Source organism: Pteropus medius, unplaced genomic scaffold (genome assembly GCF_902729225.1).
Source record: "Pteropus medius unplaced genomic scaffold, Ma_sr-lr_union100, whole genome shotgun sequence".
In the NCBI taxonomy this organism is placed as follows: Eukaryota; Metazoa; Chordata; class Mammalia; order Chiroptera; family Pteropodidae; genus Pteropus; species Pteropus medius.
Genome location: NW_024349222.1, coordinates 8,235,465 through 8,242,520, shown reverse-complemented (window position 1 = coordinate 8,242,520; position 7,056 = coordinate 8,235,465). Strand labels below are relative to the sequence as shown.

The following is a 7,056-nucleotide window of genomic DNA, read 5'->3' as shown; positions in this document are numbered from 1 at the left end:
TCTCTCTTAAAAGGGATTTCAACTACACATGAGAAATGAGAACATAACTTTTAGTTAAGGGTAACTATTGACCAGTCACCAACAATTGTCAAGTGCATTTTGAAAGGTTAGACTTTACCGGGGGCATCCTCGAATGCTGGACATTAAAAAGAAAAAAAATGACTCGTAAATATAAATAGAATTGTGTCATAAAACCATAATAAATCTTTAGAAAATTTTCTTCTGTTTCATTAATTTTTTATTCAGTTTCAGGGTAGCTCCATTTTGTTTTCAAATTATGTTTTTGTAATCAACCTGGTCTTCTTTTCTTTACGTTTCCACCTTCCCTTCTGGCCATGGCGTGTACTGAAGTCTCGAGCAGGAAGTCAAACTCTAGAGATGTGAGATAAAAGAACAGATTTTTCCATGTACATGCACAAGTATATTTAAAAAAATGCTTGAACAAGTCCACAAATTGTGAGCTAAAATTGAATGAAGAGCATATGCTGAGCAAAAAAGTAGAAATCAATTATACACAACACATACAGTTGGGTTTCTGGAGGTTCTTTGGTTACCTTTTTATTATGAAAATTATGCTGGCATTGTTTTTTGTGAAAATGACATCATATCACAGATATGATATATGTAATGTCAAATGTTAGCATTTCTACATATTACATTGTATGCATTTTGAACATAAACAGTACATCATTCTGTGCAGAGAACTTCTAAATTCCCTACTAATTTTACAGACATTGTGACAGAAATGATAAAATGCAGTCAATAATTTATTGTAACTGAATAGATTTCTGTGTAATAGCCATAAACATATTTATTCTGCATCTGAACGTATAAAATAATGGTTAAGACTTCAGACTCCAGATCTAGCCTGCCTGGGTTCAAATCCTGGCTCTCCCCTTCAGAGCTACATAAACTTGAGCAAGTTGCTTACCCTCTTTTTCTCGTCTATAGAATAGCTATACTAATAAGTACCTATTCTACAGAGTTGTTGTGAGGATTAAATGATGTTTAAAACTATACCTAGTACATAGAAGTATTTAATACATGTTAACTATTAGTCAAGCAATTCTACTGCACTTGAGAACTCAAACTGGACATTGTTTCTTGGGAGGGAATTCATGGCTGCTTATTACTGTATATTCTACTTGTTCTTGTTATTACAGAAAATATTAAAAGGCTGTTGTCTGAGGAAAAAGTTAGTTTTGTATAGTTAGATCCTATCCTGCATTTTGTAGCCATCCCAGCTCTCCTCTACCACTTCCCTGATTTGCCTGGTTCTCTTTATTTTTGCAAATCTGGTTCCTCATTTTTCACTGGGAGTTTTAACCACATGCATTGATTAGCTATTTGGCAACTGCATTCTCTTCTTTTTGTCTCTCTGCCAAAATGATGATTTCCAGCTTGTTATGTCTCTTTTATTTAGCTCCTAGGATAACTCCAACACCTCTCTGTGCGCCAGCCTTTGATGCTTATTTTGTCTCCTTCAGCCTTGCCTTCTCTTCCTCCAGTTCTCAACTCCAGGCTGATAGCAGAAAGAGGCCTCACAAAACATAGGTTTAGTAGCTTAATCTTCAAACATAAGGAGAGGCCCTCTTTGGTTCTTAAAGGCTACAGAATGTAGCAATGATTCACACATTTTAGTGTATACCAATCATCTGAAGTGTGTGCTTAAAATGCAGATTTCTGAACCCTTTTCCAGAGAAGACTCTGAATTCTTACAGCAAGTTAGGGGGCCAATGATATATTTTTGTCAATGACTTTTCGGGAGACAAGAAAGGGCACAGAGGTTCTCCAAATTATCTTCTCTATTATCTTTAAAGAATTATCTGTTTATCCCTTTAGAATTTCAGATAATTTCAGAATTACCACTTACTCCTTTAGGAGAATATATAGTCAGAAGATCTGGGAGATAAATGAAATTAATTCTCTAAGCTATTACTCTTGAGTCAATTCTTCACTTCAAAACTTTTTTTCTCATTTAGGTATCTTCACCCCTACTTGCCTGAATTTAAGTCTCTCATCACTACCACTAACTAACCTCAAGCCAGAGGCTAGATAAGAATAGAGCTTTCTTCAGTGAACAAGGCTGAGTAATGCCACAGTCTCACCTTCCCAAGGGCTCAGTGTGTCACTGTAGCCCAGCCAGCCCCGGCCTTTCCTGATAGTGATTCATCCACAGTCTCTTGCCTGCATGACCTGAGTGCACTATCCTTGCCAAATCCCCAAAACTTCTGTCTGTGGGGAGTTTACACAGGCAACATTCAAATCCATTCTTCTTTCTTGGCTTCTCTGGTTTGTTAGGTCTTTAACACAGTTATGCATGGAGTGTCTGTAATTCTCTAGAGCCTGGCTATGTACTAGAAAAGAAGGACATGGTCTCTGTCCTCCAGTAGTTCATCGGCTAGCGAGAAAGTCAGAAAAATTAATGGCTAGAATGCAATGTGACTCGTGCCACAACTGAGGATGGGCCAAGTGCACGAAGTGCTCTCCCATACCAACCTGTGATTGACAGTGTCCTTGGAGCCTTTGAGGCTTCTAGGACCAAAGTACCCTACTCACCTAAGCTCTTTTTCCTCTGATTGAGAGTCTAGATCACTAATGCATTTCCAGAGCCTGACCTAATGGCAACATCTTCTGAGCTCTTTCTTTACGAAACATATAAAACTCTTCATTTCCTCTCAATGGGAAATAATTTCTCTTTCTTTTGAAATCTCCTAATTCTTTACATCGACATCCCTGTAATACTTACTAAAGTTTATACTGCATTATGACTATTTACCTTCACAGACCTTTCTCACCCTTCCAGGTTAGAGATTCCCTGAGGGCATGGACGGCTTATCTCAGTGCCTTGCACAGAGCACGATACATAATTGATGGTTAACACATATTTGAACAAATGAATCAACAAAGGAAACACCTTCTGATAAAAGGTCCTAAACTTGAGGTATTAGAGATTGCCCTGATCTGAATCATTTCCTGTTGGTTTTAGATAATGCAATCCTCCACCTCTGGCTTTGGGGGAACAAAAACCAACCAACCCAAACCCTCTAAATATTTTAGCAGATCCAAGGAGTTTCTACCTACACGTAACATGCCGAAAGACGAATATCAAAGATTCTAATTATTTCATGCTCATATTAAAATATAAATGCTTTGTTCGTAAAAATCTGATGTGTAAATCTGAAGGCCAAGTTTTGTAGTTTATTGAGAAAAAGACATGATAAAATGGTGTCAGTAGAACTTTCTCTTAAACTACTGAATTAAAGTATTTTACCTTGACTTTGAAGACTAAATAAAAAAAACTGGTAAAAAAAATACAGAATACAAAATACTTACTTAATTGTTAAGACAGCAGGGGAAATACTGAAAGGAAAGAAAATTGAGCATTTACATAGAACTTCACCATTTGCTAGACTCTGAGCAAATTACTATCATGTAGATTATCTATTTAATATCTGTAGTTACTGGGTGACACTGACACTATTAACTCTAGTTTGCAAACGAAAATCTGGGATTCAAGAGCCTAAAAATTTGGACAAGATCACTTGTTTAATATGTGGAAGAGCCAGGCTACAAATCCAGTTCTATCTAACTTCAAGTCTCCTCCTCTTTAATGATGCTGGTTATGTATCAGAGATGCAGCTGAGCCACCAAATATAGGTATCGGAGATTTCTCATTATAATACATTTTTAATGTATTTTAAGTAAAGTTAATAATTTATTCATTTTGCAGATGTAGTCTTTTAGCAACTACATTATTGTTCAAAGTTCTTACAGGTTATAATATGTAGGTTTGGATAGGAGGTGCATAACTGCACTAAATGGCCTTGGAAAAGCAATATAAGACATTATATTTAAGACCTTTGAAAATCCTCAAGTAAGTTTTAAAACACTAAGCTTATGACTTGGCAACCCTCTGGAAGGTGTATGCCAAGCTACTGATACCCGTTCTTCTCATACGGGGTTTGAGTTGGTGGGATCGGAGAGGGAGGCATTTATAGTCTTTACTTGATAACTTACTTTTTCTCTTTAACTTCAGTTCTTTTACTTATAAATGGGAAAAATAATAGTATCTACTTCATGCAGATATAAAATGAGATGATGTATATGTAGTGTTCATCAGAATGTATCAATAAGTCTTATTTTAATTATTATTCTTAAAGTGCAAATATTCATCCATTTAACATTCATTTGCAAATAGCAAGCATCTGAAAGTGTCAGGCAGTATTATAGGCACAACAAATACAACTGAATAAGACAGTTAAGATTGTTGACCAATGAAAATGTAAACATTTTATTAAAGAATAATTATATTGGCATTAATAGTGGTATCTACTGAGTCCACATTGTTGTCAAGTACCTTGTCTATCAATCAACAAGTTAGAATTATTATCTCTGTGTAAGGATAAAGAAACTGAGGTTCAGAAATAATAAATAACTTGGCCAAGGCCAAAGAGCAACAGACTACAGGACTTGAGATTTATCCCGTGACTGTTGGTTCCAAAGTCTATGTTTTTTTCTCACTGCACCCAAGACACTCTTTTAACCAGGGACTTAGCTCAAGCATTTCCAGCTATTATTCCCTGTATTTGCAGAATGAGTTTTTTTGAGCATGTGATAGTTTCAGAGAGTAATGTCTTAAATAGCTGGCTACAAGTACTTAAAAGTAAAAGTATAGTATGCATATCATTAATCTCTGACCTTTATTCATTTATTCACTTATTCAATGAATATTTACTGATTATATTTAATCTTCCAGGCTCTATTCTAAGCTCTAGGGATACAATGTTGAACAAATCAGACATAGTCCCTATCCTCGTGAAACTTACGTTCTGGTGTGATAAATAGAAGAGTAAACAAACATGCATAAAATAACTGCAAATTGTTATTAATTTTATAAAGAATACAAACAATGAGCTGATATCTATAATAATGAGGCATTCTCTACCTGAGAGAGCATGGTCAGAAGAGCCTCACTGAGCAGTAGGTGATAGCAAAGCCCTGGCCTGAAGTTTAAAAGAAAATAATGGTGAGGAGGATGGAAAAGAGCGACTTTGTTATAGGATGTGAAAATGTCATGTTCCAAAGATTCAGTAAAACTTTGGATTCCAAGAACCAGAAAAAGTCGATTAGTATGTCCAGAACCGTCAGTGTAATATCCCGAGGGAAATTTTTTGGTCTTGGTTGATTTACATGCTTAAGCTCATTGCTTTCTTCTTTCAAGCTCATTTCTCTTCCTAGGAATCAACTATTTAACTTTTCCCAGATGGTGCCTCTCATTTTTACATCTGAGGATCTCTTCTCTCAAATCTCATGTTTTGACTTTCGATCATGTCTTTCATTCCCAAATGTGTCAGTCAGGATCCCAGTAGGAAACAGATTTCCTCTCAGATGTTTTAGTTGAAGTGATTTTAGTTAAAGAATTATTTATAGAGTAGAATAGTCAAAGAATTCAACAAGCAACGTTGAGAAATGATTTCCTAGACCTATAGGAGAGGAAGTAATGTTATAGGAGCTAAACAACTGGAGCCATAAAAGAGAGGCTGACTGGAGCTGTAATCAACAGAGGAAAGAAATTGTAACCATAGCACCAAAGGAAGAGAATAAGGAATAAATACCCTCATTTTTGTCTCCTGGTACCTCCCATTGACTGAATCCAACTGGAAGACAAAAGGTAAGGACATTCCTGATTTAATTCCTATGGTAGCAGGTACAAATTTTATATATCATGTAGCTTAAGCAAATGAAGATGAAATTTTATTTTATTTCTAGTGACATATATGTCCATTAATATTGAAAAACTTAATTTACCAAATTAGGATCACTGAAATTTTTCTGTATTAAAGCACAAATCTCTTAATTCTTGCCTCTGCATTCTCTTTTCCCTCTCCTCAGATGGATCTAAACTCTGAGGGGCTTACTTTTGCTTCTCACATGGGAGAGGATGTCTCTGCTGGAATTCGCTTTTGATGACAGGCCTGTTCTCTTGCTCTGCAAGTAGATGTGACTGTTTCTGGAAACTCGGTGGTCTGCCTGTGCTGACTCACCCCTACCTCATGATGGTTGGCACTGTGATCCTTTCAGACTTAGTCACATCCTCCTTTCATTTACAGTTTTCGATGGCCACCCTGAAGCTTCTGCAAAAGGCTCTCCTGGCCTCATTTTATTCTTTAGTAACGTCATTTTGACCTGTTATTTTTTGTGGTAACCTCTTGACAGAAGACTACTTCTCAACTGTCAGCTATTTCTGATGTTTTATTAGACACACAGAATATTTCGGGATCTCTTATATTTCTGAAAGAAATCTAAAGTCTGGAAGGTGAGTGGAGAGAGCCGAGAGAAGCCGTCTCAATCCATTCTTTGCCTACACCTGCCCAGGAAATATTTCTACTTTCCTCTGATTACTCCATGTTGACAGAAGACCCTTGGGAAATCTATCTCCATCTATAGTTTGAAAAAGAAGCACAGGGCCTCTTGTTTCTCAGTCCCCAAACCCAACTGGACATCTCAATCATCCACACAGATTTTGACCCTGAGACAAGAGCTCACTAGCATCCCTTGCTCTCCTTTCCTGTTCCTCTCTAGGCTTCTCTTTTCCTAAGCCCAGAAAGGATGTCCACTTCTCTCTATGGTACAAAATCTTCTCTTAAATGATCATAAATTCTTAGCGATTCTATAGCTGAAAGAAGGAAGCGCTCTGAGTCCACCTGACTCTTAGCTGTGTGTGTGTGTGTTGGGGGTGTTTTTAAAAAAGTTTTCTCTTTCAAAGTTAGTGTATCTATCACTGGTTTTCAAGAACTTCTTTTGGAACTCAAAAAGAGTAATCTTTTTCTTGCTGAGATTTCTCCCCCCTTTATTCTTTGTTTTCTTATCACATTAAGACTCAGTCTCAGGGTTTATAGTCGATTGTGCATAAGTAGGAATTGGCAAGAAGGAAGAACATCATACATTGGGTAATGCTTCAAAATCTTATTCTGTTCAATTGTTTTTGGCTGCTTCTTTTCTGGTTTTTTCCTCATTTTCCCACACTGTAGGCATTGGTGTTAATTGAGACAT

At 36.6% G+C, this 7,056-nt stretch overlaps 1 long non-coding RNA gene across 1 annotated transcript; it reads right to left on the bottom strand.

Annotated features, from left to right (window-relative positions):
• Positions 1-220: 220 nt before the first annotated feature.
• Positions 221-6,019, bottom strand: LOC120617121 (uncharacterized). Its single transcript, XR_005656781.1, has 3 exons — positions 5,922-6,019; positions 5,619-5,660; positions 221-372 (listed from the first exon to the last, which is right to left on the bottom strand). It is a non-coding gene; the product is annotated as an uncharacterized LOC120617121 (long non-coding RNA).
• Positions 6,020-7,056: the final 1,037 nt, after the last annotated feature.